Raw genomic sequence first — 15,417 nt, 5'->3', positions numbered from 1 at the left:
TATATATATATATATAAAATTATGTATACAAGGTTGAGCTATTTCGATACTAATTATATCGCATATATACAGCACGGAAGCTTTAATATTTTAATGCAACATTTGTATTCTTGCTGTAATACTGCTGAAATTAATGATTTATACTGTATAGGGCATATGAGATTTACATATACATATACAATTCTTGCAGTAGACAGAGCATGAGTTGTTGTCCATGGATATACGTATATACAATATATAAAATGTATTAATGTATATATAAAGAGTGTCCCATTTTAAACAATGCATTAAGATTTCTCGAAAACTATGGTAGATACGGAAAAATGTTTCAAACAAAAAAGTTGTATGGTTCGAGGAGGGGGACATAAGACGGTATCATTGATTTGACCTTGGGTGGCGTCGCCAAGGTTAGGTCAAGGCCACGTCGATTTTTTTAAATGAATATATAAAAATAGGGAACTCCCTATATTTCATTACATTTTCTTGTAGCTAACCTCGAGAGCTACTATGGTATCATAGTTTTCAAGAAATCTTAATGCATTATTTAAAATAGGATACCCTGTATATATATATATGTAATTGTTATTATGCTATATTAACTCCTTCTGGTGTATTTTTCATTTACACGAGTATAGCAGAAGTTATTTCAGCTAATATCTACTTTTAAGATTTTCACGGATATTTCCTTCAAAGATGCCAAAGACCGGGTTTGAGGATTATCGCCGTGTCGTGATCCATTGCTAATGCCATCATTTCGTGAACCTTGCTATTCACTTTATCAGGGTGAGAAGTGTAGAATCATTCGGGTTAGAGTCATTCGGGGTAAACGCGCGCACTTTTTGTTTGATGTTTGATTAATTAAAAATGTGCAGTCTTTAATGAAAAAAATATGAATCTTTGTGTAGCTTATTTATTATACTTCTTTAAAAAAATGACAATTTATACCCAATTGTTCTCATATTTTCACAAGATTAAAAATTATCCCGAAGAGACAAATGCGCCCACTTGACCCGTATTGCGAGTAAACATGCGCATTACTGCGGGGTAAATAAACGCACTTAGGGTGTGTACAATCAACATTTTTTAAGCCATTTTTAAGCATTAACTTTAATATAATATACGTTACAGTTTTTCCACACATAGAGATTTTGGTAGAGATATTTACCAAATGTATACCACATTTAAATCAACAATTAAATGTATATCACATTTATTCAAAATTAAAATAAAAAATTATTGCTTACTAGCTTAAACATTTTTACTTAAATTAAAATAATAAATTTTCAATAAGCCAGAGACACAGAGACACAGAGGCCAGAGACACAGCTAAGCATACGCATGCGTACACTTGTCCACGTACACTTCACCCAAAGTCAATGTTTTTAAAAACTAAATCTTAGTACTAATAATAGCCAATACAACCTTAAATATTGTTACGCAATATAAACTTACGTTGTTATACTATGTATAAAACATATACATACCTATCTTTTCTTCCTTAATTTGACGTAACACACTTTTCCAGCAGTCAAAAATCTATCGATATTACGTGCTGTTTTATAATTATGCGTATATTTATTTGATTACTGTGCATAGAGTTCCAGCTACTGTTTAATTTTAACTGGTATGCAAGCGTCACTACTCGGCTGACAGTAACTAACTTCCATCTTCCCCTGCCGTTGAGATATAGACAATTCGCACACTAAAGCCCATGGCACATACAAAAACGTAAGGCCGTAATACGTAAGCAGTAAAGAAATGGTAAGATTGGATTCGCTACTGGCCTTACGGTCTCTATCGTGATTGGCCAATTCGCTTACTGATTATGTCTTACGGCCTTACGTTTTTGTATGTGCCATGGGCTTTACACAATGCGCGCGTTTACTCCGAATGACTCTACTGATACCAGTATCAGTGCGCTCCTCGCCTTGATGAAATGAACAGCAAGATTCACGAAACGTCGGCATTAGCAATGGATAAAAACACGGCGATAACCCGCAAATCTTCTGATATCTTTGAAATTATAATTATTATGATTGTAATTATGAAATATAAATAACAATTTTTTTTAACATAAAAGTGGACATAGCTCATTTTTGAACCTATGATTATACCTTTATATAGCTTTTGTCCTTATATAGTCCTTTCTTTTGGGTTCCAAATATATGTAGTTAGAAGTATATGAAAAATTGTTTACTCGATAGATTTGATATAACAGAGATGATAAATGATTGGATTTATCCATCACAACATTATCCTGTGCTAAAAATGACAAAAAATGATTCTAAATCAGTGATGATTTCTGTGGAAAATTATAATTCGTGGAAGGAAAAAATACCATGGATACCTGTGACACAAGTTGCATTGCAACTCGATTTTGAAATATATCGGAATTCTAATATTATATGGCTAAAGTCAACCGGTAATCACACTAAACCACATGCTGATCTTATACTCGATTTCAAGTTTCATTGGATAATAATCAATGTAGAACAAGCTGGTAATACTTTTTACAAAATTTATTATATTTATTATATTTATATTTATATTTACTTTTCAAAATGTTTTATATTTATATAATAGGGTATTATCGCGTTAATTATGAAGCTGACAATTGGCGAAATATTGCAGATTATTTGCATGACTTTAACAACTACACAAAAATACATGTTCTCAATCGTGCTCAAATTATCGATGATGCTTTTTATTTTCTGGTAAGAGGACAACTTGAATTGTCTGTATTTTTGAAACTCTCGGACTATCTACGACAAGAAACAGATTATGTAGCATGGTTTCCGATGTTCAAAGCTTTTGAATATATGTCGAACTTCTTTTTATTTCCAGAAAGTATAGATCTTAAGGTATATGTATAACAGTATATAATGATATATATATTATAAAAAAGAATGTATGCATTTAATTTATATAAAATGTCGTTTTCAATTAAATTATTTGCAAGCAAATCTCAAAAAATGTTATATATAATACATACAGAGTAAACAAAAGTGTATTAGACAAAAGTTATGTGGTTTGAAGCGTACAAATAATAGTAAAATTAATTTTTAAAAAGGTAGTTTTTATAATTATATATGAACGTTATAGCCATTTAAGAGAAATCATATTATACCGTATCAATTACATGTGATTTGTCCACGTCGGCGACGCGTGGATTATCGATGAGCCTTACGCGGCACGAAACTTTAAGGTAGAGATATCAGAAAGTCAATAATTTATACAGATATTTTATACTTTAGATTTTATACTTTATACTGGCATTTCATAATGTAAAATACATGTAGTAAACTCATAAACTATTAATTCGTTGATAATTGTACGTAATGAACTTTATGTAGAATAATGACATGAATCAATTAATGTAAAGAAAATACATTACTGTTTTTAAATATACAATTGTATATATACTGCAAATTGATATACAGAATAATTAGGAGAATCACATACATAGTTATAAGATTTAAAATTCCATTTAAAAAAATAGCCATCTTCATATAATCATAAAAATTGATTTTTGTTTAATTATTTTTTTTTACCATTATTTTTTTACAATTAATTTTATCATTATTTGTCCCTCTTGAAACCTACCTTTGCGTACCGTTTAATTTTCAACATAGGTATTCCAATTCGCAAATCACATCTTATGACCAAATAAAGCTGGCTAAAGCTAAACTGACGGTAAAACTGCATAACATCGATGATTTCACTGATTTCAATAACCTTAATATATGTTGTGACCCTTAGTGATTTTCACAAGATTTTAACTATCGCTCGTTATTCATTAAAAAGTTATTAATGAAATTATTTTTCTCTAAAGCAGAAAATAAATTTTCTCTGCTTTAAAAGCAAAAATTTTCTTTGAAAGCATTATTTTCTTATATAATTTTTGTTTTTAAAGCAAAAAATTTGTGATTTTGTAACAGCTCTTTGTTTGAAACGAGATCCACTCCACCTTTCCTCCTGCCTAGAGAGAGGGTCGACTTTCCACACATTTTCTTTACGTATGTAAAAGAGGGAGGGTGTGGAATAGTTCCTAATATTGTATATAGCAGAAAAGAGACGTTATTTCTTAAACTTTTTTTATTAATAACTTTTTAACGAGCGATGGCTGAAACCTGTTGAAAGTCACTTAGGATCATGACCTCGACAACACATGTCAAAGTCATTGAAATTAGTAAGGTCATCGGTGTTGTGTAGTTTTATCAAGCACTGACAAGTTTTTTTACTATTTTACAATTTTCGCATTAATTAATAAGACAATAATTAATAAAGATCTGCAAATAAGAAATAAGGATACATTCAAGCAAAGAGACGATTCAATTTTACTTGCTAGAAGCTTATTTCAGATTAGAGCTTAGAGCGATACGATATGTTTGAAGGTATCCTCTATGAACAGAATCTACGAAGTTACACTTATAGGACTTATAGGACTTATAGGACTTATAGTTCATTGCATGAACAAATTTAATTGTTTCCTGTAGTTTTTATGTGTTGAATACAATGCCTTTGTGTTAAAATAATTACCAAATTATTCTATCACAAAGAGGCGTTATTTTTCTAAAAATAAAGATTTTGAGGGCTTTCATGTTGTAACAATGGCAGCGAATTTTTTTTCTAAATTTTGTTAATGCCATGCCATAAGTATCAACTTTTAGCTTTAAAACGCATTTTAGTTTGTTTTGGTATGAATTTTTGTTTATGAAATATAGTAATTTGAAAATAGGTACATTGAAAATAGGTATATTTTGTCAATTTCTTATCTCTTGATTTAATATGTGTGAAATTCGATTATACAACACATTAAGAAAATTTATTTCAGAAATACGACTGCGTGCCGATTATTTTCTGACTTTCAATACAAAAAATCTGAAATATTAATAATCTCTAAATTCAATTAGAAATCTTAAAACCTGTAAAGAACATGTCGCGAAAAATATTACCATGGCCGAGATATATTTCTGAAATAAGTTTTTATTTAAAATTAAAATACATATTAGTATGTATTGTACGTATTAGTTTAACATTGAATACAAGCTCGAAAATAAAAGTTTACCAATTTCTCCTTTGTATCAGAAAGTCACTTTTGAAAAATAATGCATAATAGTAACAAGTTATTTTTTAAAAGGGATTTTCCCATCCTTGACGTTATTATTACAGTTATGAAAAATTGTAACGTCATTACTATACTGTTACTACAAAAAATATACCAATGCATATACCAAGTATTGGATGTTTGAATAAGTTTCCGCCGTTTTTTTATGAAATTTTGCTTTTAAACGTTTGCTAACAGTTGATTAATCAACATTTAATGCCTCTAACAATTCTTTCAACATTTAATATGGATCTTTATCAAATAATGCTTCCAGTTGTTTATCCTTCAATTTTTCAGTGTATTTTCACGTTTTTTTTTATCTTTTATCGAAATCATCACTTCTAAAGTGTTGAAACCATTTTTTCGGAGTATGATCTCCATACACCTCCATAAGCAAACGATAATTTTCAGCTGCATTTTTCTTAACAATAAACAACGCAAAACTTCCCGCAAATGCTGTTTTGTTGGCACAAAAATCGACGTTTTCAATGCAATAACAAAAATGTTGTTTACACGTCCATCAAATGTCATATATTAAATATGAAAGCTTGTGTGTATGGTACTCTCAAATACAACAGTTGCCACTGGAATTTTATGCATGCGGTACTCGTGACGACGTCTCTTAGAAAACGGCGGAAACTTATTCAAACACTTAATACATACGTATACAGTATATTGATAACGATAGTCGCTTTTTATCGCTATTTAACAATATTTTACAAAATAACACAATTACAAATACGATTGTTTAAATAACTTCATTTTTTCATTTTTTAAATTGCCTCACCCTTAAGCACTCTTGACACTTCGATATTCCGGGGCTCAAGCCCCAAAAGCCCATTGTGCTACTGCAATTATATGTATAAGTCCAGTATTATATAAGTATAAAAGCATTTACTTTCCACATAATACAGTATTAAAATAGAATAAAATTTTTTATGTATTAGATGAAAAATAACTATTTTTAACAATTTAATTTATTGATATCTCTCATAAAGAAAAATTCACTCAAGACGAAACAAAATGCATTTTAAAACTAATAAAAGGTAACACTTTCGCGTAGCATTAACGAAATTTAGAAAAAAAAATTGCTACTGATGTTATAACATCATGAAGGCTTTTAAAATTGTCGGTTTTTGCTTCCTTAATGTCATTTTTCTCAAAACTGTGACATGATAGTTTAATTAAAAAAACGAATATATGTTCACACACACAACACACAACACAGCAGGCAAAAACACATTAAAAACAAATAAAATTGTTAAATACAATATTAGTTACACAGTATATAAGATATACACAAAATATATATACATTTAAGAAATATAAAACAAGATTTAAAATTGTACTGTATTCGCACTTTTTAAAAGAAAATAAGAGAAAAATGTAAAGAGATAAGCGTATGCCTATCTACATTTAATAACTTTCTTTATAAGATACATTGAATAAATAAAATGTATATTATTTAACGACCTTTAGATACATATGAAACGTCTTTTGAACGATCTCCTTAATAATATCGGATATCTAGAAACATTGAATGATAATGACTTTACTAAATCCTTAAGACAAGAAGCTGCAAGATGGGCATGTACTCTCGGCGTATCCTCATGTATAAATAATGCCACTTTTCATTTATTACATCATCTTCGCAATCCTGATGGGCATGAGTAATATATTTTACAATTTTTTGTATTATACATTTCTTTTTATTTAGCTGTAAAAGTATTTGCTCAAAATACGAGAGAATAAAAAAAAATTTCTAATAGATTGTTATATTTTCTGGAAATATAGAGTTTTACCATGGTGGAAAAGATGGACATTTTGTAACGGTCTTATGGATTCTGAATTTGAGAACAACACTTGGTGGTTAATGTTCGATACATGGAAAAAATTTAATGATAACGCGATAATGGAATTTGTATCTTGCAGTAGATCTTCTTATGTTATTTACAATTATTTAAACCTAACAATTAATACATTGGAAGATTGTAATTCTGGAATTGAATGTAAGGATGCAAATATGCTAGCCAAAAAACGTGTTAATCGTTTCTTGTACATTGTTGCAAAACATGCAAAAGAAAGAACAATACTTAACTACATAAAAGAAAATTATGAAAAAGTAAAACCAAAGTAATGTTATTTTCTTGATAAATATACACTTTCTCTATTATATATATAATAAATGTTATATGTATTAATTAAAGACGTCTTATTTTATAGGGAAGTTAGTACTATTACAGCATTCATTATTATTATTAACCATATTCATTCTTGGGAACAACTTGAAGAGGTAAATTATAATTTTATCATCATTTTAAATTATATTAATATTCTATTATTTATTTCTTTAAACCATGTATCTTTTGTGATATAATAATACTAAACTACTTTTGCAATTATACTAAACACAGAAATTACGATGCGTTAAAAATCTTTTAATATAGAATAAAATCATTCATTATTTATATCAAACATCATCTATTTCAAAATAATCTATTTCAGGTGAGAGAAGTAGTGAAATATCTTCTACGATATACAGAAAAAAAATTTATTAATGAAATTCCCCATATATTCCTTGATCACACGGTATACCTTGAAAAGGTAAAATTAATGATTTCTTTATATAGAGCTACTATACATATTCAATTTCTTATTGTTAAGGACATATTTTTCTTCATATATTCTATCTATTTGAATAATATTTTGTTTTAATTACCTCATAATTATACAAAGAAATCTTTTTATTCAAAGATAATGCATATAAAATTGTTATCGTGCAAGAATAAATTATTATATATATATGTACATAATTTATTATTATTATTATCATTATTAATAGATTGCTGAGAAAAATTAAGATAATCTGTTTTAGATAAACAATTATGTGATAAACAAATTAAAATTGGTATCTGATCACATTTCAGACAAGATAACAAAACGTAGACTTGAAATTTTAGAACAAAAAGTTATGTTTGATAATTTGAAAAGTAAAATAAAATGATCAATTTATTTGACCAAAAGGAAATGATACATGTATTGCGAAAAGCTCATTATTTGTTAAAAAAACATTTATTCACATTTATGTAATTATTGTAGTGTCTTAATAAAAATTACTTTACGTTTGCAATTAGATGTACAACATGCTTATTTAATTATGCCGTGACTTGTTTAAATTGTGCAAGTAATAAGATACAATTATTGACAGTCTTATGCATAACCTATATCCTTATTATGATTAAAAATCGATTGTTAACATGTGAAACGATAAGACGTTGTAAATAATATCATTGTAAACAATTTTGATTACGGACATTGTAGGTAAATAATTTTGAAATATAATAAGACATTGTAAAACTACTTTCTTTTAAGAAAAATAGAAAAAGGCGCTAAATACACACGCCTCTTAAAAAATAACTGTTAGTCAATTACATTTAAGACGATGCTCAAGCAAGGCTGGGCATGTATTTGAAATACTTTTATTTGAAAAACATTATTGGTAAGACAAATATATTTTGTATTTTGTGTTTGTTCAGAGTACATGAAAATATTTTGTATTTTGTATTTTATGGGAGCATATAAAAGTGTTTCGTATTTTGTATTTCGATATTAATAACAAAAGATTGAAAGTATTTTGTACTTTGTATTTCAAATACTAACATTAACAATCAACCTTATTATTTCAATTACAAAGTACAAAAATCTTTCAACCTTTCGATTTTAAATACAAAAATACGTAATACTTTTATGTGATCTGCTAAAATAAAAAATACAAAATACGCTTGTATTGTAAATAGTATGTTTTAAATAAAAGTATTTCAAATACATGCCCAGCCTTGTGCTCAAGTAACGAACATTACAGTCGTATAAAAATGTTCGAATAGACGAAACGGAATCAAAAATTCTTTTACAAGATTAAAGCAGAATTAGAAATTAGGACAGTGGACTTTATAAAAGTTAAAAATTTACATTTTTTAACTTGTAAAGTTGTTACCTGACATAAACGTTTTCTTAATATAAAAACTCTATAACTTGCATAGACAAAATGATATTGCACCACTCGTTAAATTACATCAACGAATAATATTGAGTTTATAGAACTAAGATTGAAAGCTTAAAAAAAAGATTTATATTGATTTATAAATTACTTGTATATGTATGTATGCTTAGCGAAGACTTAGAATTGTAAACAGAGCAATAATTGTGTCTAGCAGTAAGTGCGGAATCTTGCAAGCTTAAGCTTGCAAAAGATAGCGTAGTTGCAGTATATTAGATATAAGGACAGATGTATTTGAGACAGAACGACAATGTAAAAAATGATCATTATGTCATTATTATCGACACTTTTGGAATTAAAAAAATTTGTTCCATCAACATCGATCAAGTTCGGTCCATCACTTTAACATTCTTTTAAGCCATAAGGGATGCTGAAGTTGTCCTGTGTGTGTGCGTGTGTGTGTGTATGTGTGTTTTACATAATTTCCAAATTCTCTAATCTTTTAATTGCATTTCCAGATTAAAAAATCTTTTTCTGTAATTAAAGTATTGACAAAAACACAATCCGGAAGTATCAATTTCGCATGAAAAATGGAGAAAAATTGGAAAATTACAATGTAATTTTGTCATCGGTTTTTGGCATCGATTCATAACAACATTCTCATACAGCACAAAAAGTTTGCAACAATTTAATTAATTAAGATAGAAAGAAGCCTGAGATTTATTTCAAGACAAAAAATTTAATATAATCAAGAAATTTTTAGTTGTAATTATTAATTGATAAATTAATTAAATTTTATCCCGCTACCGCTCAGTAATCATGATAACTCTGTTTAACGTAAGTATAATAAGAAAGCAAAACGTGATTATTAGATGTCTTTTTAAACTGTAACTCTATTTTCAAACTGTGTAACTCTATTCTCTCGTATATTTTTCTCTTCGTGAATTTTATTATTCAGTTAAATTTATCCTTTTTCGCATATTAACCTAAATATATGACTTCCTTGTTCTTTTTCTATAAGCAGTTACAAGCTAACAATGAACGATCGAAGTTTTTCCTCTGCAATCCGTTGCCGACGAGACGTTGATTATGTAATCAACACGGGATACACCACGTATAATTTCATTCTGCGGAGTACCGTTGCTTCCACCGCCTAAGGTTCGTCATTCCTCGGCGCTACTGTGTGTGCGTCTTTGCACACAGTTCACGCGAAACACTACGTGCAAGTGTATAAACGTTATAATGGAACGTAAAAGGCAAAGCCGGATTCAAGCTAGATTGCGGCCAATCTTTAAAACCGAATGGCGAATTCTTCGCACACAAAGTGAATTCTTCTCTGCGTGTCAGAACCATCTTTTCGCATCTAATAAATAAATAAATGACATCGATGATAAAGGGAACTCAAGAAGGGAAAAAGCAAAGAAACATTCTTTATGAAAATATTTCAGTCAAAATATTTCAATGCAAAATATCAGTAATTTATTCGATATTTTGCATAATTTCACTTTAATAGCAAAGTTCGTTCAATTAAAGATACATTACGTCTTGCCGATACAACTTTTACGTAATACGTTAACGTATTTAATCTGTAACGAGGACGCAGGCAAAGTAGCACGATGCGCAGGTTGTGAGTGCCTGAACTAATAATCGTTTCGGTGTGAATTACCAGCGGTCCGTGAATTCACGTGCGCTGAACTGGACTCAACGCAGGCAAGACGAAGCAATGGAGAAAGGATTAAAACGAGACGCGAACATAGAGAAATTTTTCCCGGAGCAAGCGCAAAAGAGACGAGCAGAGAAACCGGTCAACGTTCAGGAATGTGTAAAGTCCTCATTACGTATTACCCACATTACGGCGTGCTGTGTGGCTCGTTCGTATCCTTGATGAGCCCACTCCGTCCCGCTTGCATTCCGAGCCATTGTATCTGCATTACGCGCGATATGAATCATCTCAGGGTCGAGGAAGTTCTTGTCCTGTCGAGAAGTATTGATCCTCAAGAAATTTATAAAGCGATGACGATCTTACGCGTGATCCAAGTCGAGGAATATTTCTTCTATTACGCGTTGTTCAAGAACCGTCTTCAGTGTTGATTAATCGCGTGGAACATCATATATGTGACAGAACTTAAAAATAAATTGTGTTTACAGAGTTATATTATATAAGCAATTATTGACAATGAGAGAAAAGTGTTTAATATTTGTAACTACAATTATAATACATGATAAAATAATTAAAGTTAGAAGCTCCATTTTTATAGTTGCTATAATGTTCATAATATATTTATAATTCTACAAGGTTCTTCCGGGTTAAACCTTAAACCGGTCAAACTTAAAATATGAATTTAGATCTCAAAATATCAAAATTTCCCTCTGTAAGTTTGCTTGCAAACTCTTCGTTTAAAAAGATATTGATTTCTTAAATTATTAAAGTATAGAAATGAATAATGTTGAAATAATCTAGGTTTATCATTTTTGCTGTTTTACAATAACCAAACTGTAATTATGAAATGTTCTGTTCAAAATGATATCCTTCAGTCTGAGACAAGTATTACACTAATCGATGAGCAAACGAATAGCTGGCTGACATTGTGCGTCTGTAATTTCTTTGCATACTTTCATTATCCCCCATTTTATAATAAAATATATAATTACATTTTTATTATTACAAAATAATAAAGGATAAATCTAGATTATGTCAACATTGTTCATTTCTATAGTTTTTAATTTAAAAAGTCAATATCTCTTAAACGAAGGATTTGTAAGTGAACTACCAAAGAAAAATTGTTTATTGTTTTGAGATATTAAATTCATATTTTAAGTTTGGCTCGAGAACACTATATATAAAAAAATATATAGCTGTGTGTGTGGCATAGAAAATGACTTCAAATATTATATTCAAGTTATGATAATTTCAACAATTTTTTTTCTCAGGATATACAGGATATCTTAGATAAAAAAAATGATTATATGGCTACCAATTATCTACTATTTTCTTCTACTAATTGTCACTTCATGGCATTAATGAGATTTAAATACTAGCAAACGATTGAAACATGCAAATTCAAACGTGTGAAATAAAAACCTTCAACCGCGTTATCATCTTAAACGCTATAACTGCAGTTATTTCCATAGAAGTCGATGAAGTGATTGTTAATGGTGAGATACCGGGAAATAGCATACAAATCTTATTGCTGGATTACTAATCGTGCGATTGTGAATGTCAACAATGGTTAACGGAACACCAGATTATTTCGATAGGATAACCCCTACGAAATAATCGGTATTTTTTTCAATCATCCGACCTTTGGCAGATACCGAAGTATGAAATAATTCAATAGTGAATTGAATTCTAGCAAACAATAAGAAATTAACTAAATCAAAATATTGAAGATATAAAAGATATAGAAGATCAAAAAGGATAATACTGATTTTTAATAGAATAATCATTCTATTTCTTTCGTAATCAAACTGATTATATTAATTCAAGATTTCACGAAAAAACGATTTTGCTAAGATATCTAAAAATTTATAGTAGATCTATAAATAATTTCGTTTGAAGCATCAAAATAATAATTATGTAGGACACTCGAACTAATTGCTAAAATGCTAACTTTTTGCAGCATTGTCATCAACGCTTAGAGTTCTATATAATTATTTTGATAATCCACCGAAGTTATTTTCTCTCTCTCTCTCTCTCTCTCTCTCTCAGATACTAGCTATTTCAATAACTAGCTTAACTATTTTCTGTATTTATAGTTATTTCCTTTATCTAGCTAAATTTTTAAATAGCAAAATCGTTCTTTCCATGTTTTATCCTATATAATTCGAATTTTTGACCTCGAATCTTACGCCAGTTGTTTAGTTCCTATCGCTGCACATTGTGAATTTCGGCGGGTGAATTAATATCCTCGGTAATAATTAACCGAGCGTACAAACTCAAAAATGCGTGCGTAACGAGATTATCATAAATTCAGTTCCATGATACTTGACACATCCTTAAACATTTAGTGCTGGAAATTAATTCTAACATTTTCGTTTTGATATAGATCCTCTGATGTGGCTATGGAGCTCGGTTTCGGCTCGATTTATCGTAAACCGACAGCACACGATTTATCCTGCTCCTCGTCCTGTTTGCCATCGTGCTTGCCACCATCTAGATGGTTGACACGCTACTCGGGGAACATCACAACAAAGTCTGAACTCGTCTCTATATTTATCGACGTATGACGACACAACGATATCGCGCGAAGCATCCGCAAGCGGAATAACCGCCGCGCTCCGGTACCGTTACTCCAGACAGCTTCTCTTCCATTGGCCCTGCTTCGTCGGCTCTCCTTCGCATACTTATGGCATCGTCTTTTCGGCATCGTCATTGTCACCTACTCCCATGGACGTGTGTGCCTCGTTACTGTACCGTAAACTCCGTCGATCGAAAATTCAGAATTATGCGTCCGCTGCGAGGAATTCGCAGCGCGCCTTCGGGCTACGCTGCAGTTACAGTAAACACAAAAATTCACTCTGAAATACCGTGCAATTTTGTTCCCGTTCGACTCCACAATCGACTGCATTGTTTAAAATTTCTGTCGAAGTATTTTATTTTATTTCATTTGTTTTTGCGTGAGAAAAATTTGATTCCAATTTTTCCAACTTTTTAATTTTTTCATTCATTTTTTTTCTTTAACAATTACATAAAAATTATTTATAATGCAATACGTCATAATAGCTAATAAATAGTTCACTGCTATGTTTTTATATGTACATTTACGTAATGTTTACAGTTTATGTTTACATATTTACAATTGAAATCTAACACAAAACATCAAAGATATAACAGTAAGTTATGAGACTAATTATATGATATATTTTTCTTGTAAGATTTCCATACCAAGAAATTTAAATTAATTATTAAGTTCCTTAATTATAATTACATAAATAATATAGCTTTGAGGCTTTTCAATAAACTCAATTTTAATTTTATAGGATAATAATTTGTTAGAGAAAAGAGACAAGGGAGAAAAAGAGAAAGAGAGGGAGGGAGGGAGGGAAAGGGAGAGAGAGAGCAAATTATATTTCCACAAGTACTAAAATAAACATTATAAACTATAATTTTAACAACCAAAAGTTGGTGAGATAGAGAACTCAAATACAGATAGGAATAATAAATATGATAGAATACAAAACACAATAATAAAAAGAAAATTAAATAAAAATAATAAAATAATATACATATTATATATAGAGATAATAACAAACATAGAAATTGAACAAAAATGATCGAGTTAAATAAAAATAAAAATACGAAGATAGTAAAAATACAAGGGAGAACATAACTAATTGTAGTAATAACTAAAAATTCAATCCGACTAAGTAGTTGAATATAATTTATCTGTCTGTTTAAGAGAGACAGACAGAGAGAGAGAGAGAGAGAGAGAGAGAGAGAGAGAGAGGTGATACTAATTGATTGGACAAAATCGCGAATTGCATCTGCCAAATGAATATTCATTGAGTATGATATTGAAGCACTAATTAACGCGTGCAAGTACGCCGGGATATTGGCGATTTTCTCGACAGCTGCAAGACCGTTCTATGCGATAAAAATAACTGTAGGATAATAAAATGGCAATTATCAGTGGCACGGTTTTAACTAGCTGCGCTCTGTGCTCCGGGTGATGTGATATACGGTGTGCAGTAGTTGCGATTGTAAAATCGTGTCAGCCAATATCTCAGATGAACACAAAACGTAGTTTTATAAAACTAATACTTAAATTAAACGAGAAAGCGCACAAATATTGCTATTCCGCAATTGTACGAATAACGTTCAAGTTCAAGACGGAGGGGATGTATATATTATAGGGAATGTATATGATACATGAGTTACGAACACAACCGCAGTTTACTGCAATGTAATCATTGATTCAGCGCATTTCTATTTTTTTATATTTCACACAATTGTTTATTCTTTCCAGTTAAATCTCTTCTCTGAATCACGAACAATTTTTCTCCGGAGAGAACGATTAATACAGATTTGAAAATAATTTTGTTAAACTATCCAAATAATAAAAAACTCAAACATAATAAATGACTCATGATACAATTAGCTTGAGAGCATCCGACATAATTATTTTAATAGACCAATAAAATTATTTTTATTATTATTTTCTGTATTCAGCTAAATTTTTAGAACTTTAAAGCTTTAACAAAACCTTTCTGTGCATATTCATTAACGTGCATATTCATTCACGTGAGAAGATACTCTTAAAATTCTTCTCATTTTTCATCATACAATTCCATCGTACAAATACTTTATAAAAAA

General features: G+C 29.8%; 1 pseudogene; it reads left to right on the top strand.

Annotated features, from left to right (window-relative positions):
* Window positions 1-7,409, top strand: part of LOC108727504 (thyrotropin-releasing hormone-degrading ectoenzyme-like) — a 15,732-nt pseudogene extending 8,323 nt beyond the window's left edge.
* The last annotated feature ends 8,008 nt before the right edge of the window (window positions 7,410-15,417 follow it).

Source organism: Mycetomoellerius zeteki, unplaced genomic scaffold (genome assembly GCF_001594055.1).
Source record: "Mycetomoellerius zeteki isolate Tzet28-1 unplaced genomic scaffold, Tzet1.0 scaffold50, whole genome shotgun sequence".
Classification (NCBI taxonomy): Eukaryota; Metazoa; Arthropoda; class Insecta; order Hymenoptera; family Formicidae; genus Mycetomoellerius; species Mycetomoellerius zeteki.
The sequence above is the reverse complement of the archived record's forward strand: the minus strand, read 5'-3'. Positions and strand labels throughout refer to the sequence as shown.